Here is a 26659-nt window from a genome sequence, read left to right on the forward strand (position 1 = left end):
CATGCCTGGTTTAGCGAATGGGGGGAAGTCCCGATATATCATGTGATGCTGCCATGATGATGCAAGTTTGACATCCTCATTATAGAATGAAGAATGTGAAGAAAAGCTGACTTCCAACTAAATACTGGTGAACAAAAGCACTATCCACTAAAACATTTTGGGTATTTTTCTTTTTTAGATACCAGCTGTGTAGCAGTATATAAATTGGGTGTAATCATCACATTTGTTTCAGGTATTTGATTTGAACAGATTTCTATCCCTTATAATCTGGTACCAAGGAGTAGAGAACAATAAACAAACCAATCAAGATCTGCCTCAAACACTTTGCTGGGTGATGTGAAACAGCTGGCCTTACCTTTGAGTCAAAGTGCGCAATACACAAGACCAAGTGAGTTTTATGGTGCCTGAGAGGCAGGCCGCCTTGACAACTGGATAGTAAAAATAAATCCAAAACAAATAACTGACAAATTGCTGCCATTACATAATACAAAATTTTCTGCTGATTCTACCTAGCAGTAATGTCAGGAGTACTGATCCCAAAGTTAATACTGGCGGATCTTGACAATGTTCAAAGGGCTTTGTGAATATATTAGGGGGAAATAATAACTCAAAAATTAAAACTGAATATTAAATGAGAACATAGACATCATCATCATCAATTGTACTTGGGTATATCATGCTATCTTGAAGATGAGGCATAGAATAAATCCTTTTACTTCTCATTAAAGAAGCAGATTCTGTGTCTAGTATGTAGTAAGTAGCAATTGGGATGTAGCAAAAATAAGGACTTTTCCTTAGAAAATAAAATCAGTGCACCAGAAAAAGTTGCACACTAAGGAGGACTCTAGCTAGCTTTTTTTCAATTGTACATTTCCTATCATTTAGCCAATGCTATATTGCTGCCTGGGTTACAGGCATATTCAAGATTTCAAGATTCTTCCAAACACTACTTTCTTATATTTGTAATGCCCTTCTCCTCCATGTCTTCCTCTTCTTCCTCTTCCTCCTCCTCTTCCTCCTCTATTGCCTATTAAAAACCTAAAAAATTCTGGTGGGATCATCCACAGTATTTAAAATAGGCATCCTAAATTTATTTAATATGACTGTATTCTAAGTGAGGTAACAAATGAGACATTTGAATTCCACCAAGGCTGGTAAACGGTTCAATTATTCTTATCCTTTATCTATGGTTAAAATGTTAACTAAAAGCATACTGATACACCTTGATGATTGACAAAAATGATTTATGACTGGTAGCAGTACTTTACATGTATAGTGTGAAGCTATTGGATTTCACACATTAAACAAATTCTTCCCAGGTGGACAGACTGCCTGTCCAAATCACAAAATGTCTGCAGGCTGTGATGATCAACACTTTGGGATGGATTCAGTCTCAAACCCCCTTTTTCCGTTCCAAATAAAATTAACAAGTGGTAAAATGCTACTGATTTTCCAAAAGACTTTGCAATTGGATTTTAGCATATTATCACATGTTCAGCAGCTCCCATGTTGACTTCCCCAAGAAGAACTGCACATCAACTGCACAACATGGGCTGAGCCTGTTTAATCATGGACACCTCTGAACCCAATTTTAACACTCAGCTAAGATACCCTTAGGGTGCGTAACAGCAAAAGCAGATTAAAATACAGATCTCCCTTAAGCTACTAGATGTATTTCAACTGAAACTTGTGACTTGCAGAGTCAAGTTGTTCTTCCAAATATCTCATATACAAGCAAGTAAGAAGAGATTAAAGTTGCTGTGTCTGATATGATACAGCCTTCCCAATTTAGGGTGGACAGGCATTCTAGGTTTGGTAAGACAGTCCCAGTTTTGGAGAAGACCTTATCACCTTTTTGGTGGCCGTCTGAACTGAAAGCAATTATTTTGCCAAGCATGAATCTTAAAAAGTTTTATTGAGCAAACTTCATTAAGATGAAAGCATTAGTGATCTAAAAATTCCAGCATATTTATCTTCCCTGGAAAGGTTGGGGTCCACTAATTAAGGCATTAGCCTAGAAACTGGGAAACTGAGTTCTACTCCTGCCCTAGGCATGAAGCTTAGGCCACTCACATTTTCTCACCCCTAAGAAGAAGGCAATGACAAACCACTTCTGAAAAACTTTGTCAAGAAAACTGCAGGGATTTCTCCACCCAATTTCTGATAATAGAACCAATTGAATGGAAGTGGGGGAGTAAAGACAGTACCAGCGGTTATAAGTGCCTTGAATGCAATCCCAAAACATCTGAAGCAACATTTGAACAAGCAGACAGCATTGACAAAAATCACCATCAGTCAATTGCAAAAAGGCAGCTTTATTTGGAACAGCTTACATCCAACGATAATACTTTTTTTTTTTTAATAAAGTTTTATTTGGGTTTTCACACACAAAATACAAGTAAAACATCTTTCTTGAAAATAGCATGGTCCCGGGTTGAACTTCTTTATACAGACACAAAACTCAATTTCATGCTCCTTTTTGTATTCTATTCCATATCTTATACTATTTTACATTTTCTATATAGTTTTTCCCCTCTTTTAATTTTCTCAATTTTATTTTGATTATCTCATCTCAATTCAAATCATTATATTTATACTTTTGTCTGTTCTGTTTCAATTTCATATTATCTTTTCTCATTAAACAAATTTTCTCCTGTAGTTACTAATTGGAGTATGACACCTTTATATCTTTTAATTACATCCATTCAACTCTTATTTAAACTTCAATATATACCTTAAGTTTATGACCTTCAATATAATACATAATATATAACTTCCAATCGAATTCTGCTTGGCACATTCTTATAATACACACTATATTCTTTAAAAAAAAAAGATTGTAAATATATGTAATTATAAACCCTCATTCCATTCCAGTTCAATTCTATCATTAATAATCTTTAAAATCTTAACATCGTTAACATTTCTTTTCAATTAAATATCATACTTCCTTAAAAACACATATAATCTCCATAATTAATTTTTCCATTATTTCTCTTCACATATGTTTTATAAATCATTAAATATACATTTTGTTACATTTATTTATTGACAAGCATTCCACTGAATTACGATAGCTATTTTATCAGACATTTTAATCATACATTGTTTCATATTTTCTAAAATTATTTCTGCTTCTAATATAACCATACCATCTTATGTACCTTTGCAGAATCCCTTTTTCCATTAAGTTTTCACTCATTATCTCTAAATAGGCCCTGTTTCTCTATATTTTGCTTCTGTCCTTTATAACTTCTTTTCCTTTCTTTCTTTCCTCTCATCTTCTCCCTCCCTTTTTTACCCCCTTGTCTCTCTAGTTCTAATTCTCTCTTCTGCATTTCCCTCTTCTGATGCTTTCTGATTTTATACTTATTTTTCACTCTATTTTTTTTTAGAGTTGTTTTTCCCAATCTTAAACTTTCCATTCTCTTTCCCCCCTTTCCTTTTTTCCCCCATCTAAGATTACTTGTTCATTAAAGATGGCTTCTTCTTTGTCGCAATCTTCTTGTTCTGCAGGCATTTCTTGTTGTTTCTCATAATTCCAAATCTCCATTTCTAAAAACTGAAATACGAAGCCAAAAGAACCTCTCCCTTCTTGTGCATCTTCTTTGTACTTTTTAAGTTCCATTTTCAGTTCTTCTAAAAGTGGAGCCATTTTAAACAGTTTTAAACAACCACCCGATTGATTTTAGTCATTCAAAACAATAACCAAGAATCCAGAAATCATCAAGTAATCCAGATAGTCCCGAGTTATATCTTCTTATTTCTTTTTTGACTTTCTCTTCCTGGGGTTTTTGTTGCGATATTTCAGTTAGAATGTATCTTTTGGAAGTCTTGTTGAGATTTTGCTGTAAGTTCTTTTTTAATTCCAGACAGTCTCCTCCCTTCCAGATCTTACCCTTTTATTCTTTTTCTCTCCTTTTCTGTTTTCAAAAGCTTTTAATTATCCAGAAATCTTTATTATCCCTCTGACTTTTTATTTTCAGCATTAAATGCCTATTGATGTCAAAGTGGATTTTTTTCCAATTTCTTGCTTAAGTCTCTTAGCTGTCAGTATAGGAAAAGGAGAAAACCAAATCTTTTCCCTTTTCTCTCTCCTTCGCAGCTTAAAAATCTTCTTAGGGAAAATCTTCTTATTGTTAAAAAACAATAATTCAATTCCAGGGTACCTTATTTGTTGCTTTTGCTGTTTGACCCGGTCAACCAATACTTTCTCTTCTTATCTTCCTCCTGCACATTCTTTTCCGGTCGAGTTCTTCTTTGTGGTGGCCATTTCTGACCACTGCTGCAACCGCCTTCGGGAAAGGGAGCAATGGCCAGCTGGGGAGGAGAGATGCGGCTCTCCTCAACCCTGCTGGCAGTCTCCACCCTCTTCACCACCTCTACGGGGTGGCTTAGCCCCAAAACCAGCCGGCTCGGGGCGCTCCAGCGGCGAGCATGGATCGAAGCCTCGCAGAGATGAGGCTTCGGTCTGTCACTGAAGAAGCTCAAACCGGAAGTTACCCCAACGATAATACTTTTAACACCATGAAATAACACCTGCCTATCCTAGGTCCTTGGGAAGGACTCGATAGGTGGTCAAAAATAACAGATCCAGTCTAAATATCTGGCTGATTGTGTGATGGACCAAAATAATAGTTATGGTCCTGATCCCTCAGTGGCTTTTGATATGATGATCATACTTTGCTTCTGGTTATGATGCAGGGCTTGGGAATGCAGGGCATTGGATTATAGTGATTCTCCTATTTCCTATGTGATGAGTTCTAGACAGTGTTGGGTAGAGAGGTCATGTCTCCAGCTCCTCACTTTGGGGATGTCTCAGGGCTCAATACTCTTATTCCTCCTGTTTAACATCTACACAAAAACATTGAGCGAGACAATTAGTTTGCGGTCTAGGCTCATCAGTATGAAGATGATAGCCAGTTGTACATTTCAATCCTGGGCCATTCAGTTGATGCTGTCAATGACCTTAAAAGTGCTTGAAGGCTGTTTGAGTCTGGATGGTAAGGAACAGACTCAGGATCAGTCTTGATAAGACTGAGTGGCTGTGGGTTTTTTTCTTTCTTTCACGCCCTATGTACCTGGAGATTTGCAACTTTGGTCTTGGATAGGTTTCACTCTCCCATTTAAGACTAGGGTGCAAACTGGGAATTTTCCTAGATTACAACTCCTGTTTGAGAAGCAGGTAACAGCTGTGGCCAGGATGCCCAGATCCATCAGGTGCACTCATTCCCTTCAGATAATTATGTACACCCTAATTACTTTAAGGATGGACTGCAAACAACTCTGCATTTGGACTACTTGTAACTTCTAAGTGGTCCAGAATGAAGTGAATGTGCCATATCTTGCTCATGTGTCATAACTGCTTTGTGAGCTAACTGGTTACATTTGCTTTTGACATAATTCAAACTGCTCTTTATCATCTATAAAGCCTTTCATGGCAGGGAGCCTAGTTATTTGAAGGTTTCAGCCTGTCCAGCAAAATTGAGCAGAGTAGGCACACTTCTGGTTCCTTTAATTAAAGAAATGTCATCTGCCAGGACCTAAGAACTATGTCTCCCACAGCACTTGCCCTCTGGAATAGTCTGTCTCTGGAGATCAGTAGAGCTTTCACCCTGCAGCCAATCCACGAGTCACTTAGAGTCTGGCTCTGTTCCCAGGCCTAGGGTTGTGATGGTCGTTGTACCTCTGTTAGTATTATTTTGATACATTGGGTTATTTTTTTTGAACATGTCCTTTTTTGTTTTATTGTTTCTATAAACCACCCAGAGTTCCATCAGGCAGCCTCCAAATCCACAAAAAAATCAGTGAAGAGGCCTTTCTACTACAGTGGATTGATTTGGTCTGATGAATAATAGCATATTTGTACATATGTGTTCGTGTGTATTTGGATCAGGGAGCAATTTGCCAATCTATGTCTTGGACCAAGAATTCAATGTAATATAGCACACATACATACAAACCTGTTATAACACTATAGTGAGGAACAGTTTGAACATATAGCAGTTCAAACTTTCTACCTATATAATTTGCAATACAGATCTTTGTTTCTTTCACCCATTAAACACTAAGTATGCATCAAAAATAGAATAGAATAGAAATCTGAGAAGACAATTTAAGGGAAATGGTAGCTCAGCAGGATATCAGAATAACAGAGTCTGAAGTGAGGTTGGAGGTCTTCTAGTAGTCTATACCATTTCAGACAAGTGGGTGTCCAGTCTCTTCTTAAAAGCTTCCAGTGTTGGAGCATCCACAACTTCTGAAGGGAAGCTGTTTCACTGGTTGAGTCTTCTCACTGTCAGGAAATTTCTCCTTAATTTTACTTCTCCAGTCAGCCATGGTTGTCAAAACCTCACTTTTGGGAAGCCAAATGCATGAAACCTCAAAAACTGAGGCAGGAGCCACATCACATGTTTTTTTTTTCCTTTGCTTGTGTTTGCAAATTTATTTGAGGAGCAACTTAAAACTTACTGTGGCTTTCTTCTGAGTAAACCTTTGGATTATAAGTAAAGGAAAGCATGGGACTGAGTTATTTAAAACCAGGCAGGAACTGAAAATCAGGACTCTGCTGCAGATTTAGAAGGGCAGATCAGCTCAAATTGACAAGCCTGATGTTTTCCCCTTTTCTTTGAGTCAATTTGTGAAACCTAGCAACAGGCAGTCTTAAATGAAAGAGGAAAATATACATAAAAATCCCATGATAGGCCTTATCAACTTTTTAGTATTTGTAATCTCTGGATTGGTTGTGCATTTTAATGCAACGTGTGATGGTGTAAGTTACTAAAAATATTTTTATTTTAGTAAATTTTTAATAAATTTTAGAATCTAACTTTTCTCTTCTTCTTTTTTAACCCAGTAAAAGAATATAGGACATCGATCAATGAAAGCAATGATGTTGTCATGGACAGGAAAGAACATTAGATAAATGCCTGCTGTTTTGGCTTTGATTGAAAAACCCACTTTGTGATGAGTCAGTAGCATGGTTTTCTTCTGTTCTTTTGAAGTCCCACTGAGTTTTTTATTTATTTATTTATTTATTTATTTATTTATTTATTTATTTATTTATTTATTTATTTATTTGTCAATTGCTTACAAGATAATAGATATAAGTATAAACATAAGTAAGAATACAGGAAATAGGTACAAATAAATGGGGACAATAGGACAGGGACGGTAGGTACGATTGTGCACTTATGCACGCCCCTTACAGACCTCTTAGGAATGGGGTGAGGTCAATAGTGGATAGTTTGAAGTTAAAGGAGTGGGGGTTAGAGGATGTAACAACAGTCAGGTAGTACTATTCCAGGCATTGACCACTCTGTTGCTGAAGTTGTACTTTCTGCAATCAAGTTTGGAGCAGTTTATATTGAGTTTGTATCTGTTGTGTGCCTTTGTATTGTTGTTGTTGAAGCTGAAGTAGTCATTGACTGGTAGGACATTGTAGCAGATAATTTTGTGTGCTACACTTAAGTCCAACCGTAGGCGGCGTAGTTCAAGGTTGTCCAAGCCCAAAATCTCAAGCCTAGTGATATAGGGCAGGGCTCTCCAACCGTGGCAACTTTAAGTCTGGAGGACTTCAATTCCCAGAATTCTCCAGCCAGCTGGCTGGAGAATTCTGGGAATTGAAGTCCTCCAGACTTAAAGTTGCCAAGGTTGGAGACTCCTGATATAGGGTATTCTGTTGCGAGCAGACGAGTGTAGTACACTTCTCGTGAAATACTTCTGGACTCACTCAATTGTATTAATGTGATATACAGTGCAGATTCCAGACTGATTAGCTGTATTCAAGTATTGGTCTAGCAAAAGTTTTGTATGCTCTAGTTAGCAATTCAATATTTCCGGAGGAGAAGCTTCGTAAGATTAGATTTACAACTCTTAATGCCTTTTTGGCAATGCTGTTACAGTTAGCTCTGGTGCTTAGAACATATGATATGAGACTCCAAGGTCCTTGACAAAGTAAGGATCGTCAATGAGGTCATATCCACTGAGTTTGTATTTGGTGTACTGATTTTTTTTACCAAAGTGTAGGACAAAGCATTTGTTGGTTGAGATTTGGAGTTGCCAATTATTTGACCATTCAGACACATAATCAAGGTCACTTTGAAGGACAGCAGCATTGTCAGTGGGTTTGAATAGTTTTACGTCATCTGTGAAGAGGACGCAGTTGCTTATAAGGTGATCGCAAAGGTCATTTATATAGAGTATAAAGAGTGTGGGTCCTAGAATGCTGCCTTGGGGGACACTGTTGTTAACTGGAGCAGGGTTTGATATAACACTCCCTATTTTTACTATTTGTTGCCTGTTTGACAGGAATGCAATAATCCACTTATGGAAATGCCATAAGAGTTTAATTTTAACAGTAGTTTATCATGTACGACTGAATCAAAGGTTTTGCAGAAGTTTATATAAATTGTGTCTATAGCTTTACCCTGGTTAAGTCCATATGTTTTTGTAGTGTAGTAGTTGAAGATTGCAGGACAATTTTTTCCTGAAATCAAATTGTTTTTTGGAGAGTAGGTTGTTTGACTTTAAGTGGAGGGTGATGAATTGATTAATGATTGATTCCATGACTTTGCATGTAACACAACACAGTGAAATTGTTCTGTAGTTTTCAACCAGACTGCGATCACCTTTTTTGAAGATAGGGATGACCATAGCTAAGGACCATAGGTTTGTTAAGGAGCTAGTTCTGAATGATATCTCATATATAATCCTTAGGGTTTCCACTATGGCAGAGGAAAGCTTTTTTAAGAAGTATGCACATAATCCATCGGGGCCAATAGATATGGATGGTTTTAGGTTACATAGTGCCTTTTCTACATTATCTTCTGTAAAGTCAATATGTAGTAGATCATTACAGTTAGTTGTGGTATGACTAGGAAATATGGGGCACGATCCATTGTTGTTTACAAAGACTGAACCGAAGAATGTGTTGAAGAGATTGGCCTTAATGGCTTAATGGTTGCAGTCTTTCCCATTTTGTCCTTTTAGGGGTGAGATGGTTCTTGAGTCTTTAAGTTTGGTGTTTACAAAATTGTAGAAGGCAGGGGGTGGATTTTGTACGTAGGAGGTTTTCCTCTTGCTAGCAGTGGTAATTTGTGCATTCTGCTTTTATCTGTTGGCATAAGGTGTTGTATTGGTTTTTAAAATTTGCTACGTAGCTAGTTTTGTTTTTATGCCATAGCAATCTTTTTTTTTTAATTGAAGTTTCCTTATTGTTATGGGTAATTTGTTTTTGGTTTTGGGGGTTATTAATGGTGAATATAGTTTAATGACTCTTTCAAGTTCAAACAAGAATGCATTATAATGGTCTTCTGTAGTATTACAACTAGAGAATAGAATGTGCTAATCAAGAGATGATAGGTCAGCATCTATGAGATCATAGTTGGCTTTTTTGAAGTTGTATTTTGGGGATCCATCATTATGATCCTCTTTGTGAGGGTGTAAATTGAGACAAAAGTCGAACATACTGTGATCACTGTTTGAAAAGGGTTCTTGCGTTTGTAGGCCATATATTGAGTTTGAGCTGTTGCAAAAGATAAGGTCGAGGCAGTTGTTGAGTCTAGTGTTGTTAGTTACTAATTGATCCAGTCCCAGTGTAGTAATGGCATTGTACAGGGTTGCATGTATGGGTTCAGATGTACATTCATTTAGGGTCCAATTTATAAGAGGTAGATTGAGGTCACCAAGGAAAATAAGAGGTTGTGGGCAAGAGGCAGCCCACGTTAGCAGTGAATTTAGCTTGTTTGCATGAACTATGTCATAATCAGGGGCTCTGTAGCATAGTAAGAAGCGGATTGTGGTATTTGAGGACAGTTCACAGATGATGGTCTCTGGAAGAGTAAGTTCCTGTGTAATTTGAATCTTTTTTAGATTTAGGGATTTTTTGTAGAAGATAACAACTCCACCTCCTCTACAGATTTCACGAACTGACTGATAAATCTGATCTGATTCTCTGACTGGGGTAATGGAGTCTGGAAAAGATGCATTTAACGATTTCTCACAGACAAATATAATGTTGAATGTGATCGTGCCTAATAAGATGAGGAATTCATGCATTTTGTTTGTGAGGCTTCTTGCGTTGACTAGTTTGCATTTTAGATATATAGTAGTGGGTCTGGAGGAAGTAAGGGGCATGCATGCCTAATGTTGGATGTTAGGGTGATGGTTATTGAGATGTAAGTTAGAGGTCTTGCTTTTGATGCATTCTATGGGGTAGTCAATGTATAGGTTAGTATTTCCTTGTTCATGGAGTCTTTTGAGCTCAGAGTGTAGTTCACTACGTATTCTTGGGAGGCTTTGTTTCCTTTAAGAGTTATGGTTTCAGATTGGGGTTTTGTGTTTCCTCTGGTTACCCACATTACCTCTAAAGAGTGCAATTTTAAAAAATTTCATAACAGTAAAGTTTGAGCCAGAGTTCTACAGCAAAGGGTGTATTGGTCTTGGCTTGAATTAGGTGGCTATCTGATCTCAATGGTCAATCTTTGTCCAGAAGTTCTGCCTAATTCCCCCCACACCTAGGTCAGCTTTGCTGACCATTCCGGAGGGCTTTTTCCTATCTGCAACTACCTACAACACACAATATTCTGGTAATATCTCTTGTTTTTCTGCTGTATTCTGCCTGCCTCCCTACCTCCCTCTCCCCCCTCTCCAGCCTTTGCAATTTTAAGACCCGGGGAATTCTGGAAGTTGAAGTCCATAGGTCTTAAAGTTGCCAAGGCTGGACACCCCTGATTTATGTCACTGCCACTCTATGCCTAAACATTGGCTTAAAAGTTCCCTGTTGAGCAATGAACAAGATGTGGTAAGGGTCACTCAGGTGACCCCTTGGTCATCTAAATCCAATTTGTTATGGGAAGCAGTGGCAGATTAAGGTTCACTGGTGTCCTAAGCACTGACAAATCTTGGTGCGCCCCTCCTTTGTACATACTGTACAAATGAAGCCAAGGTTAGGCTACATAAACATTTTTGTGGTGCCCCCTTTGGGCCTGGTGCCCTAAGCACATATTTAGTCTGCTTAATGGTTAAAACACCACTGATGGGAAGTAAGAAAGTTTAATTCTTTCAGAGCAGTGTTTCCAGCATACCTGCTAGGATTAGAAAATATCAGCTGTTCTTAAAGCTTGCTAACAATAAGGATTCAGTTGCTTTACCCGCCATGTTTCATATCCAATGGATCAGCAAATCTAGAACTTTAATCAACAACTTTGGTTCAGATGCTCTGCATACCTTAAATCAGGACACCAGCATCTTGAAGGCAAGCCAGAACAAAGGCTTTAGAACAGTGATGGGATTCAATTTTTTTTACCACTGGTTCTGTGGTTGTGGCTTGGTAGGCGTGCATGCACCAAATGTACTTGGCGCATGCACAGAGGGTTTGCTACTGACCTTCTCCTGCAATCCTGCACTCTCCCTGTGTGATAAACAGCTGACATGCGGCAATCCTCTGTGCCGCGCGAAACAGGAAATAAAGGAAATAAAGGTCAGAATAGAGCCAGGGCGGGCAGGCCCAACAGCTGATTGTTGCAGTGAACTGGTTCACTCACAGAAGATCCTTGGAGTTACCAGTTTGGCTGAACTGGGCCGAACTGGTAGAACACCACGCCTGCTTTAGAAGCATGATAGAGGCTAAGAATGGCAACAGCCAGTTGGAATAGTTTTGTGACTGACTTGAGGAGGGGTAGATAGCACGTAAACATGACATTGATGAAGGACCCACCATAAGTCATCTCTGAATCACCCATTCAATGATAACATCTCTGATTTCTTCGGAAACTATAGTACAGGTGTTGTAATGAATACAGCAAGAAGGAAAATCTTAAGAATACCAGAGTCAAAATCCATGCATGCCAAGCAAATAGCATTTTAAAAACCCTCAGTCTGGACAGTATGAGATCATAGAGGAAAGTAGAAAGCTTCACAGTGGCTAATATCCACTCTTGACCTGTGAAGAATTCCTTGATAATTTCTTTCAGTATTCAAGCATACAAAGTCATTCATACAGCATATGTGCTCTTTAAGATGAAGTGAACATTTCTAAATGATGCGTGTTTATACATGCATGCACACACACACACATGTATGTATGTATGTACACACACACACACACATACATGCCTTTGCTGAAAGAGTAATTGAAAGAGTATGATTTTGGGGAGGCGGATGAGCTGGAAAGAGAAAAGTTGCATAACCTTCCTTATATTTCTTAATTTGCTATTCAGCTGTTTTTTTTTTCCTTCAAATTACTTTGCCCCAAGAAATTTCAGAAGTGTGGTTATGATGTATGCATGAGTGTAATCCTATAAGAAAAAAAAAATACTGGTAGAGACAGATGGCAGCAAAGAGTTCAGTGTGGAAGTACACACTCACTCACTCTGTTTCTCATACACACACAACACACATGCAAAACATTTTTTCCCTAAAAATCAGTGTGGCTCTGACATCACATTTTTCAGCAAACTATCCCTGTACAAATGGATGTGTGTGCCTAGCATTACTTATATTTATATTTGGATTAGGTGTTTGGAGAGAAAATGGGGACACTATTGAGTGTATGAATAGAAAAATGAGGATTAATATAAGAGTATATACTCAAGTCTTTAGGAAACAAATATTTATGCAGTCTCTAGATGTAAGAATTTTAAGAACAAGAGTACTAAATCTGTGACATGACCTGGCTTACAGCCAACCATTAGATTTATTTTTATCTTCCTTAACTGACAAGTTGTAACTATCACCAAATTTCATCTCAATTTTGTTAAGACAGAGCAATCTTTTCCTTAAAATATATGTCAACTTGAAAAGCTGGCAGATGTGCCAAATCATTTTGCCTGTTTTAGATCCATCTCAGTTGATTAAAAGCCTCCAGGGATGGGGCATAGAAGGAGATCCATGTGGAGGGAAATATTCCTTGGAAACATATGCTGAGCAAATGAAGCTGTCAAGATCCTACCCCGATGCCTGAAGGCTGTGGTGATCTGGATGGTGAACAACATGGTTTGGCTCAATCCTACCAAGTCTGAGCAATTGTGGATCCCCAATCCCTCCACAAATCTCAGAACGGAAGATTTTGCATCTTTGGTTTTGGGTGTTGTTGGACTTTTCTGCCTAAACACTGTGCTAAATTTGAGAGTCCTTCTGGACTTACAAGTGACAACTGTGGCCAGGAGGGCATCTATACAACTCTATCATGTGTACTTGCTAAACCTATTCCTGGATCAGAAGACCCTGCTTGTTCTAACTCATGCCTTATTCACTTCTGTTAGACTATGCCCTCATGGTCTAATGTGGTATTGTACTTCAACACCATCTGGAAGTTACAGTTGGTCCAGAAGGCAGTATAGTTACAGGTGTACCTTAGTATGCTCACATACCATCACTATTTTACAGGTGGAACTGGCTTCCTATAGACTTCTGGTTGCAATGGAAGCTGCTGGTTATCACTTAACCCTAAACATTGCTGAAATGGGTTATTTGTGGCACTGCCTCTTCCTAGTTGTATCTGCCCACCTCATAAACTATAACAGGGTGGGTCAATTGCTTACCAGCAGTTATGTTTGATTATTTGTCTATTGACGTTTAAATAGACACCCATCTCACATGAACTTACTCTGAGCAGCACACAGCTGTATTAAGCAGCAAACAGAAGAAAACAATTGTCTTTATCATTTGCTTATTGTCTCTTTTCTTCTTGGTTGGTCTTTGCTTTATTGTAAGTTGCACAATGCCAAAGCATTTCGGGTGGGAAGTTACATAAATTTGTTAAACATTTTTTTTAAAATGTCATTGTAACCATTACAAGTGACCTTTAACTCTGCACCAACTCCAACCCATCAGTTGAAGTCAACATGGTTTATTTCTGAATATAATTCAGGCCTTATTATTGCAAATCTTCTGCTCTCCAGAGGCCTGGGTTTTCAGGATGTGTGCTGCTTGCATTGTCACCTGAGTTATCACTCTTCAAATCAAGCTGTGTTATAAACTTCCCCTATATAGGATTATATTGCTAAGATTATATTGCTACAAACACCCTGTAGAAAAAAGAATTGAGAAGTGTGTCAGAACTAAAACAACTCTTTTTCTGTTAAAACCAGGAAACCATGACTACTATCAGAAAGAACATTGAAACCATTGGTGGGATTCAAAAATGTTTACTACTGGTTCTGTGGGTGTGGCTTGATGGGAGTGGCAGAGGAAGGATACTGAAAAACCCACTCCCTCCCCACCCCACTAACCTGCTTTTCCAGCTCTGTTCTCCTGTGCAGGGCAACAAAAGAGGACCCAGCCGAGCAGCTGGGACTCGGGAGGCCAAGAATAGATGGGGGCGGGGCCAGTCAGAGGATAGTATTTGCTGGATCTCCAAACTGCTCAAAATTTCCACTACTGGTTCTCCAGAAACTGTCAGAACCTGCTGAATACCACCTCTGATTGAAACTAAATGAACTCAATTCCTTTGTTCCCTCATGAGTTTGTGTCAGAATCACTAAACTTTGTATAGGTAGCCCTTGACTTGTGATCACAACTGAGCCCAACATTTCCCTTCCCACACAAGATGGTTACGTTTTGCCCCACTTTATAGTTTTTCTTGTCACAGTTGCTAAATGAATCACTGCAGTTGTTCAGTTAGTAACACGGTTGTTAAGTGAAACTGGTTTCCCCATTGACTTTGCTTGTCAGAAGGTGACAAAAGGTGATCACATGACCTGGGACACTGCAAACCATCATAAATATGGCCCAGTTGCTAAGAGTCTGAATTTTGATCATGTGCACATGGGGATGCTACAACAATTGTAGGGGTGAAAAATGGTCATAAGTCACCTTTTTCAGTACTGTTGTAACTTCAAATGGTTATAAGTCGAGGAATATCTGTAGCTAGAAATCCCTGCATTTCCAAATGCCAGCAACCTATTTTCCTCTTGGTATAACACTATAATTTAAGAAACTTGACATTGTTGCCTTCTACTTTAAAAGATCAAAACTCATGTTGGGAGCATCATAGTGTTAGTGTACATAATTTAGGATTTATAATTCAGAATCTGGACCAGGAAGCTTCAGAACAAACTATTTAAAGTTATAATTTGAATTCAGCCCTGGCTTTACCATGGCTCTCAGCAAATGGTTCATGTAACCTAGGCTAGGACAATACAACTATCTATTACAGGGATCTGCAAACTTGACAACTTTAAGACTTGTGGACTTCAGCTCCCAGAATTCTCCAGCCAGCATGACTGGCTGAGGAATCCTGGGAGTTGAAGTCTACAAGTCTTAAAATTGCCAAGTGTGTAGAGCTCTGAATTATAATATTGTAAGCTGGTAAAGTTGGCTCCCATCAATCGAACTTCTACTTGCATTGGGTGAATCAGAACTTCACTGAAGGCCTGAATAGGTTCAGTGAAACCAGGTCATATGTGGGATTATGGGAGATGATAGCCACCATTTTGCCTTTATAAGATCCACCTGTTTGTACAGCCTTGAGTTGTTCTTTCTGTATATCCTTGTTGAATGTATGTTTACAACACAGCCACCTGGAAAAATGTGAGAGATTACAAATCAAGGTTGATTTGAGATATTATTCACTTTAATACATCATTTCTGTTAGTTTGCCAGCAAGCATTTGACAGCTCCCAGAACAAAGAGTGTAGTATATATCTGGTTATAAAACCATTGATGTTAAGTAGGTAAGTTTTTTTTTCCCTAAAAAAAGAAATAAAGTACAAAATGGCTTTTATGTTTCCCCCTGCTCATCCCCATGTCGCCCTCACATTTAGTACTTTATTTTAAAATATCTCTTCCCAGAAAGCCAGTTAAAATGAGTCTCCCAAATCAGCTTTAGTGTATCAGTGTGTTGACCATATCGGTTCAGGATATAAGGAATAAATATTTTCAGGTGTACCTTTGTGTAATATCTATTCTTCATTCCTGTCTCTTCTCTCACCTATCAAAACAATTATCTACATTCAGAATTAAAATAAAGACAAGTTGTGACGTTAGTTGCTAATTTAATTCTCTTTCCCTGTGTCCTTGAAACTTCTAACCAAAACCTGCAATTGCTCAGGATGACTTAATGCACAAAGTATCAAAACACAAAGAGATTTCAATAGTTTCTCAAAATTAAATAGGCATTGATTTTGATCTATTCTTCTGTTTCTTTTATTAACATTTTCTTCTGTATATGAATGGAATTTTGATGCAAGGCAGACGTCTGACTGGGATGCTTGTGGTTAAATAGTTGTCATTGTTTTTATACATTTGAAGAGGACAGAACTCTGTTGTGGTACACTGTGTTTATGCAAAAGATTAATAATATATTAGATAATTTACTCTCCTTTAGGATAGGAAAAAACAGTTTAACTTTCTTTGCATGTTGAAATATGTAGCTCAGCCTCCTCAGTAAATGAAGCACTTAGTATTTCTCAACAAAATTAAAATTCTTGAATTTCTCCCTCCAATTTTCATGATAACTGCCCTTGGTTTGTGCACAGGAAACATTAATTTGCCTGCTTAAGCTTTGTGGGTCACAGACTTGGTTCAAAATAGTTGCTTCTTTTCTTTCCTTCTCGCTGCCTAATTTGAGAATGGGGATCCAGGTTGGGGTGCATAAGGGTATAAAACCCAATTTCCTGCTGCTCTCTTCTGTTTTTTATCCACCCTTTTCTTTATTTCATATTTAGTAGAGATGGAATAAAATTATGACAGATTGCCTAGTACGAATTTGCACCAGTTTCATAAGGTGGCTAGCCCGGGGTGCGATTCAACCAGTATAACAACCAGTTCACTTTACACTATACTGGAATTTACTTCACTTTCTATGATATCAAAATATTCTCTCTCTCTCTCTCTCTCTCTCTCTCTCTCTCTCTCTCTCTCTCTCCCCCTCCCTCCCTCCCTCCCTCCCTCTCCATTCTGGCTGAGGAATTCTGGGAGTTGAAGCCCACATATCTTAGAATTGCTGAGATTAAGAAAGATTGGGCTGTGAACTGAGGTCCATTTAAAATGCTGACTGTGAACAGTTATGCATTCTGAAATGGCTTGTTACTTCATGTTTAGCTTTGCTTTAGTTTGTAATCAAACATGGAAGGGGAGAGATAATATTTTTCCTGTTTTCCTCCCTAGCAACATTCATCTTCAGGAAAATAAAAGCATAGCCTGAGGTGGCCCTAGCTTTTCTCAGGTGAGAGGCTGGTTGAAGTGTGAGGAAAAAGCAGACATCTGATATTAGTCAGAAGAACATTGCTTCCTACGTGTGACGATAAATGTTAATCTCAAATAAGAAAGAAACTTGAGAGCAGGTTTATTGGCAAGCATTTATTTCAAGGAGCACACAAATCTACTCTGAAGATTGAAAATGAATGGAGGCAGTAGAGATCCTTTTATGGGGGTAAAGAGGTTTTACATTGCAAGTCTTGCATAGTTCCTGATTGTTTTTCTTTTCTCTTTATCTCATTGCCATCACAATAGCCCATCAAGAATGGAGGAAGGAACATTTTCTTGCTATTGTAGAACAATGCCTGTGCTATTATAAGACGTATTCCAGGGAAAACAAAGATCACCCTAGTTTAAATGTGTTGTTATTGTACTTGGCATGAGGGCTTTTATGCATAGATATTCAGCTATGTACAGATATGATTTCCAATATTGTTAATATGGAATGATCTCTCACCTTCTCATCTGCTACCAGTTGTAGATTAAGACCACAATCTAGCAGAAGTATTTTGACATGCTTACCTTTCAATTGTTTTTCTATAGGCTAAAAAACCATGTTTTGTTTGGCAGATTATAGAGAGCTGTACGTAGCTGTGTTTATTCTTACTTCTGAACCCTTTTGGAAGAAAACTTAAGGGTTTCCTAGGGAAATTTGATTAATCTTGTGGAATCAAAATGTTACATATGTTTTACTGGAGCATGAGATACTGACTTCTAAGCATCCCTTCTGTACTGCATAAATTTCAGTGGCAGCCCTCAGAGATTGCCAAATGTTACCAAATGGTGACAAAGAGGCAGGAAGTTCTTAAAAATAGAACTAGTGGCAATTAATTAGTTATAACATAACAAATCAAATTTAGCTTTTCTCCTAGCACTATCTGCTGCAGAGTACAGTCTCTGGCAATGTACCAATGGAGCCACGATCAGCACAACATTTCTGCTTTGGGGGGGGCTTCTGCCTTTGGAGAGCTGCTGAATCTCCTTGAGAAATGTTTCTAATCATATTCATGCCCACTTTGTGTGTACATATTTGAGTCTTCCTTTAAATATTTCCAGTCTTATCAGGACAGGGATTTTAATATTTGCGATGAAATTTGCTGTAGATGCCACTGAAAACTCTACGCATCAATGTAGATAAAGATCAGACTAACCCTGACACCCTCCAACCTCCTCTAATTATGGCTGATGATGATTTAAGGTGAATTCCTGAGCTACTTACTAAGTGCTGTCAATATCAATAGTGTTATAAAAGAATAAGAGGGCTCATATTTAAGGTGAGAGGTTCCCCTCCCCCCCACATTTCATAATTACAGTGTGGCAGCATTCTATCACTTATAATAATGCTGTCCACCCTCCTGGAATATTGTACTTTTCAATAAGATTATATGTTTTTGATTCACATTTATTGTTTTGATGGAATTTGAGGAAGAAAATCATTGAAAAAAATTCATCAGGATTTCTTAAGGATTTAGAAAAGTTCTTTATGTTTAATATCTGCTTAATTGCATTCCTCTTCTGCTTGTTGTGCATCTGTAGAGCCAAATGTAAAAAAAAAAACCCAGATACACATCAAAATATATATGAACCAACAAGTCTTTACACCTTAAATGGCCCAGGATTTAGAGGCATCTTAAATTATCTTTCCTTGCTACATTTACTTTTCAGTCAATACTTATAATATTGTATATGTTGTTTTGATTACAGGTGATTGGATAATAAGTTATCCAATCCTATAAAAGTTTACCCAACATGGAGATATTTAATTCTGGTACAGCTAATAGCTTTACTTAAAGATATAAACTATTGGTTGAGAGTGGGGAATAACATTTTGATCAGACCCTGAAGAGCTCATCTGCATAAAATGTTTTCCTAAGCTAAGCATACATTTTAATGCTTAATTGATAAAAGTAGTCGTTGTTTAATGACCACTCATTCAGCAATTGCTTGAAGTTACAATGGTGAACAAGAAGGTCCTAATGTTACTTCCGGTTTGAGCTTCTTCGGCGACAGACAGAAATCCGCGATTGTGCGCGGTTTCGGTCTGGGCTCGCCGCTGGAGCACCCTGAGCCGGCTGGTTTTGGGGCTAAGCCACCCCGTAGAGGTGGTGAAGAGGGGGGAGACTGCCAGCAGGGTTGAGGAGAGCTGCATCTCTCCTCCTCAGCTGGCCATTACTCCCTTTCCCGAAGGCGGTTGCAGCGGTGGTCAGAAATGGCCACCTCAAACTCCACCGGAAAAGAATGTGCAGGAGGAAGATAAGAATTAAAATTCTGGCTGACTGGGTTAAATTGCAAAAGCAACAACTAAGGTACACTGGAATTTAAACTAAAAAAAATAACATCGTTCCCAAAGAAGATTCTGAAGCAGCGAAGGAAAGTGAAAAGGGAAAGGTTTGGTTTTTTTTTTTCTTCTCTCCTTTTCCCTATACTGACAACTAAGAGACTTAAATAAGAAATCGGGGGAAAAATCCACTTTGACATCAACAGGCAATTAAGCTGAAAATAAAATAAAATGTCAAAGGGATAATAAAGATTTCTGGACACTAAAAAAATTTTATAAGCAGGAAAGGAGAGAAAAAGAATAAAAGGGCAGGATCTGGAAAAAAGGAAGGAGACTGCCTGGAATTAAAAGAAATCTACAGTAAAACTTCAACAAGACTTCTAAAAGATACATTTTAACTGAAACTTGGCAACTAAATAGTAGAACCCCAGGAAGAGAAAGTGAAAAAAAAGCAAAAAGAAACAGCTTGTGTGTATTTGGGTTACTTGGTGATCTTTGGATTCTTGGTTATTGCACTTGAATGACTAAAATCAATCAGGTGGTTGTTTAAAAAAGTATACAATGGCACTACTTCTGGATGAATTGAAAATGGAATTTAAAAAGTACAAAGAAGATGCACAATAAGGGAGAGGTTATTTTGGCTTTGTTTTTCAATTCTTAGAAATGGAGATTTGGAACTATGAGAAACAACAAGAAACGTCTGCAAAACAAGAAGAATGGGACAAAGAAGAAGCCATCTTTAATGAACAAGTAATTCTATGTGGGGAAGAAAAAGGAAAGGGGGAAAAGAGAATGGAGAATTTAAGACTTAAAAAAACAACCAAAGAAAAGAAAAATAGTTCGAAAAATAAGTATAATATTGGAAAGCAACAGAAAAGGGGAATACAGGAGAGAAATAGAGGTAGAAAGACAAGGGGGTAAAAAGGGGAGAGAGAAGAAGAGAGGGAAGAAGGAAAGGAAAAGAAGTTACAAAGGACAGAAACAAGATATAGAGAAACAGGGCCTATTTAGAGATAATTTAACTGAAAAAGGGATTCTATAAAGGTACATAAGATTGTATTGTTATATTAGTAATAGAAATAATTTTAGAAAATTGGAAACAATGTATGATTAAAATGAGGGATAAAATAGTTACTGTAATCTAGTGAAATGTTTGTTAATAAAATAAATGAAATAAAATAAATGAGAGAATTGTATTAGGAAGGGACGGGAACATTTTAATTAGTTAATGTTTTATAAAATATAAGTGAAGGGGGGGAATTAATTATGGAAAGCTTATAACTGTTCCCATAGAAGTATGATATTTAATTGAAAAGTAATGTTAAAGAAGTTAAGATTTTAATGAATATTAACATTAATGATAGAATTGGAATGGAATGTGTTGTTTTAACTATATATATTTATAATCTTTTTTTAAAGAATATAGTGTGTATTTTAAGAATGTACCAAGCAGAATCCGAAAGGAAGTTATGTATTATATTGAATGTTATAACTTTAAGGTATATATTGAAGCTTAAATAAAAGTTAAATGGATAAAATTAAAAGATATAAAGGTGTCATACTCCAATCAGCAACTACAGGAGAAACTTTGTTTAATGAGAAAAGATAATATGAAATTGAAACAGGACAGACAAAAAGTATAAATATAATGATTTGAATTGAGATGAGATAATTAAAATAAAATTGAGAAAATTAAAAGAGGGGAGAAGCTATGTAGAAAATGTAAAACAGTAATAAGATATGGAATAGAACATAAAAATGAGCATGAAATTGAATTTGTGTCTGTACAAAGAAATGTAACCTGGGATTACGCTACTTTCAAAAAAGATGTTTTATTTGTATTTCTTTGTGAAAACTCAAATAAAATTTACAACAAAAAAAAAAGAAGGTCCTAATGTTGCAGCATCTCCACAATCGTGAACACAATTGGGGCATTCGGCAACTGACTCACAATTACAACAGTCATAGAAGCTGGCTTTCAACAAGAAAAGTCAACGAGGAAGCCAGCAGAAGATTGCAAATGGCAATCCCATAATGCCATGCCTAACAGGTGTACAGGGTCCGCCTAACAACTGCAGCTGGAATTGCTGGAACTGCTCTTCTAAGTTGGTACTGTCGCATAACCTCATGCTTTACAGTGCGTCACTTCATGATTGAGTTTGCAGTCCCACTTACTGTCATTAACGGAGGACTTGCCTCTATTTAATGAACTTTTATTTCTTAAAACAATGTCTTTTATCACTATGTAACTAAGTGCCTACCGATTACAAGTAGTGGATGAAAGTGAAACTGAGTTCTAATATACTAAGATAATATTCTGACTAAAAATGATGAAAAAAATGATGGTGCGGCACATATGGTAAGACTTGGAAAATTAGAAGTATAGTGTGTATGGGTACTCCTTGACTTATGATTGGTCCCTTAGTGACTATTCAAAAGTACAGTGGATCCCCAACAAGTACTTAAAAGCTGGTTCCAAAGTTCTGATGACTACTTCCCCTCTCTCTTCCTGTGGTCACATGACCACATTTCAGACACTTGGTAATCAACCCACATATATGGTCATTTGCAGTATCCCTGCAGTCATGTGACCATAATTTACAACATTTTTGCCAAAAACCAGTGTTTAGTTCTGGTTGTTGGCAAAAATGGCCCACATTGAACAATGAATTTGCTTAACAATTTTGATGTTCATTTCATGACTGCTGCAAAAAAAAGGGGGTCATAAAATCAAGTTGCTCACAAGGATGACCCACTTTATGATGGTTATGTCCAGTGGTGGGATTCAATTTTTTTTACTACCAGTTGTGTGGGCATGGCTAGGTGGGCGTGGCTTGGTGGGCGTGGCTTGGTGGGCATGGCAGGGGAAGGATACTGCAAAATCTCCATTCCCACCCCACTCCAGGGGAAGGTTACTGTAAAATCTCCATTCCCTCCCTACTCCTGGGGGAAAGTTACTGCAAAATCCTTATTTCCTCCCACCCCACTAACCTGCTTTCCAGCTCTGTTCTTCTGTGCAGGGCAACAAAAGAAGACCCAGCTGATCAGCTATGACTCAAGAGGCAGAGAATAGATGAGGGCAGAGGTGGTATTCTGAACTACTCAAAATTTCTACTACTGGTTCTCCAGAATTGGTCAGAACTTGCTGAATACCACCTCTGGTTATGACATATGAGTGTAATGGTCAGAGTTCATTACAATTATAAGCTGAGGTTCTACCTAAACAGATTTTAGCTTTCTTATTTGCTTTTTTTATGGTAGCTTTCTTTCAAGGTTTTGTTTTTCAGCTCATTGCTTCAGCTCCTTCCTTATAAATCAATTTATATTTATGAATGTATGTAATTTATATCCATTCATTATGTACATAACTCCCCATCCATGTCAAAGTTGGTATAGTTTCTTGTTCCTTTTTCCTTGTTTTTTTAATGTTTTATCATTAACAGTATGCATGATGTGTAAATACTTAGAGCTCATGTAGTAAACATTACAGATATAGAGAAGAGAAGAACAAACAGGACTAATTTATCACCAAACTCCAGGAAACAAGCTACAATGTTATGTCTTTATTTAACTTTATCAAAAAGAAGCATACGTTCAATGAGTTTGGAACCATAAAATGCAGCAGGCAGAATCAAAAGAGAAGAATCTGAATTTGTGGCATAAGCCAAGACAAAAGACCTTTCCAAATGAGACCTCAGATTTACCTGAGAACACTTAACACACCATAGACATTCACTCTGCTTTTACTAATCAACTTGATTGGGCAAGTCATAACCTCTTTCTTGTCCCAGGTTCAGTTTTTTTGTTTATATATTTATTTTGCAATTAGGACATGTCCATTTAGAAGTAGTGACTGCTGCAGCAGAAGAGGTTCTATTTTGCTTTGATCTTAGGTGTTGGGCAATAATTATGGATGGATTGGTTGGGATACCTCAAGCAAAGGCATCGGCTGTTGGTTCCGTATAATCACTGCACTTTAGCAGTATAGAAAATTACCTATAGAATCTTGGTCACTTTAACAGTTAAACAGCCTTCTCAAAGTCTTGCTCAATTTCAAGTGTGAAATTAGGAAATGTGGGTGATGGAAAGCCTTGTCACTTCAACAGTTCTTACCCATCTGGAACAGCAGAGACTGAAGGTGACTTTATTTCAGTTGATTATTTGGGGAAAGCATTAGTAGCCTCCCCAACCTACGTATTCCCACTAGCCCAATTTGTGTAGCTATGCTTGCCAGATGACCATATGCCATGATAGTCACAACACAGATGGTCATGTAGGAGACCAAAGGCCTGTGATACACACCATTCTCAATGTGGAGGTACTGTGTAATACATTTGGACATTAAAAATCAAATTATTCCAATTATAATAATTGAGTACCTTTTATTTGAATGCTTCAGTAAATACCTGCTCTGGATGATGTTGTCTTATAGGTTGTGAAGCAAGTGATTAAATCTACAAGGGGGGGGGGACGGGACTGGAGGCCCAATTCCTACTCATTAAGAAACATTTGAGTCTTCAGATCCTTGTTTTCCTTCCTGCATTGAGATAGCAGTTTAGTGGTTCCTGCTGTCAATAGCAAATTTTACAGGGTTTACTCACTTGGCAATATTCCAATGTTTGTGAGACCTAGAACTCTTATACCTGGTGCTGCCTTTCTGGGGATTAAAAGCAGAGGTGGTATTCAGCAGGTTCTGACCAGTTCTGGAGAACCGGTAGCGGAAATTTTGAGTGGTTCAGAGAACCGGCAAATACCACCTCTGACAGGAGATTTTACAGGATCCTTCCTCTATCACACCCACCAAGCCATGCCCACAGAATCGGTAGTAAAAATTTTTGAATCCCATCACTGATTAAAAGATAAAAATACAAGAATTTTTCTAGTGCCATTTTCTGTCTACCCAAAATGAAAGAATATTCAATCCTTCTTTCCCCAGTTAAGGAGGTAACCCAATCTCCACAGCAGTACCCATAAATAAATAAATTTTTAAAAAAGAAGGCATAGAATGTAAAAATACCTTTTGACTTTGAATACAGCATTCTTCTTTATACATTCATCTACTTTGTAAAAGTTAACTGGTGCTTGGCTCTGCCCAGACCTTCCTAGGTTGTGGGAATACATTAGTTAAGCAAGAAAAAAAATTTAAAACAAAAAACAAAAAACAATACTCTGGACAAACATGAGCTTTGATTTGTTTTGATTTGTTACAAACAGAACACTCTCGGTCAGAATCTTCAGAAATTTATTGGAAAAGTTTCAAACTATGACAGATCCCCAGAAGAAACATTATAACTTTCTGTCTATAACCTGAATGATGAATAAAGGCTGAAACTGCGCCCAGTTCCTCAAAACTGTTCAGAGAAATAAGATAGGGTACAGAATTTGTGTGAGGTTTAGGAAATAGTAGGAATTGAGAGGTTTATTGGGCATATGGTTGGTCTTTTTGAGGCTGCTTTGTTTTGTTTTGTGATGGAACAGACAGGATCTCTGGAGCAGGGAGGTCTGCTGCATCATGGTTGGAGGCTGTTTGATGCAAAGATGATCCTGGGTCTTTGCCACAAGTTCACTTTGCCCCTTTGGATCAGTTTGTCCTACTTGGGCTTAGGCAGTCCTTTTTGTGAGAGATGTAAGTCCCTGATGCATTGGTTCATATCTTCATCACCATTTCCTTAAACTACTGCCACACATTTTCCATGAGTCTGTCTGCCTTTAAAAACTGCCCAAATGCTCCAACTGGTGCCAAATGCAGTACTCCAAGTGGTTACCAGCATTAATCAATAGTTATCAATGATAAACCAAAAATATTAACCATTTAGGAGCCATGGTGGCGCAGTGGTTAGAATGTGGCTAGTATTGCAGACTAATTTTGTTGACTGTCGACTGCCAGCAGCTCTGCAGTTTAAATGTCACCGGCTCAAGGTTGACTCAAGCTTCAGTTCTTCTGAGGTTGGGGGCAATATGCTGACTCTGTAAACCTCTTAGAGAGGGCTGAAAAGCACTGTAAAGGAGTATATAAATCTAAATGCTATTGCTATATTGCACTTATATCCTAGACCCTGTTTTGTCTCCCTAAGTGCAAATTTACAGGCTGGATTCAACCTTTGATGATATTTTCAGGATCACATCTCTCCATAGGAATCAAACTGATCAATTTGATCTTTGGGGGGAGGGGGAACAGGTTGTTTCCCCCCATGTTCAGAAGCTCAGATATATTGTTTTCCATAGAGGGGTGGCACTTTGGAATGGCTTTCTGTTGGCAGTTTGTTTAGTTCTGACCTTGTTTCCTTCTAGAAGAAGCCAAAGATGGAATTTTTCCAGAGGGTGTTTGGGATGTGACAGTGCTTAGGTGTTTTAGATATTTAGCTTTTTATGTGCATTTTTGGTTGTTGTTCTAAGCTGCTGAAGTCTGCTTAGATTGCCGCAGGATAGAAATTTTGACAGATAAATAAACAAACAAATAAATTGCATGAGATTTAACCTGAAACAGAAAAGAAAAATAGAAAGCTTAGAGCAAAGTCCCAGGTATATGTTTCAACTATTTCTACAGAAGTGGAAGCTTCTTAAAATGATGTTCCTCTGTTTTAGTTACTTGGATGTTTTCAGCTTCTTGGAAATCCCAAATTATTAATCAGGGGCAGACTGGGAGGTAGAAAATCTTGATTTTTATCAGCCTCTCTCTCTGAAGTGTTTTGTTTGAAAAGCCTACGTTCTTTCTCTTTTCAGCATTTCAAAGGGCTGGGAGGTCATCTGACTTTGTACACGACCAGGAGCCATCATTCATTCATGGGGATGTGGCAATGTATATGAAGACTGACATGCAGACTATATTCACAACAGCCTAAGATGACCTCTATTGCAAAACCTGGAACAGTCTGACCCTAGCAAAGGTACTTTCCTTGAATAACAAGGATAATTAATAATTGATTTTTTTATTGTAGCTTTCAGTTTGTCTGTATAATTTCAGACTTTAATCTGTTATTTACTTCCAGTAGCTGATGATAGGTATGAAATATATAACCGAAATGTATAACTGGCCAAATTGTTTCATTTGCTCTTTTCAATTTTTAAAGCAAATCAACAGATGTGCTGTTTCACTGACTTAGAGTAAACAAAACTGATTTATGCCATCTGCACGTAATATGATATACTCTCGTTCCTCCTGCTTTTCATTTCTCTCAT

The sequence above is a fragment of the Notechis scutatus genome, chromosome 1 (genome assembly GCF_049901735.1).
Source record: "Notechis scutatus isolate UNSWTSFEM ecotype Mainland chromosome 1, rNotScu1.2, whole genome shotgun sequence".
In the NCBI taxonomy this organism is placed as follows: Eukaryota; Metazoa; Chordata; class Lepidosauria; order Squamata; family Elapidae; genus Notechis; species Notechis scutatus.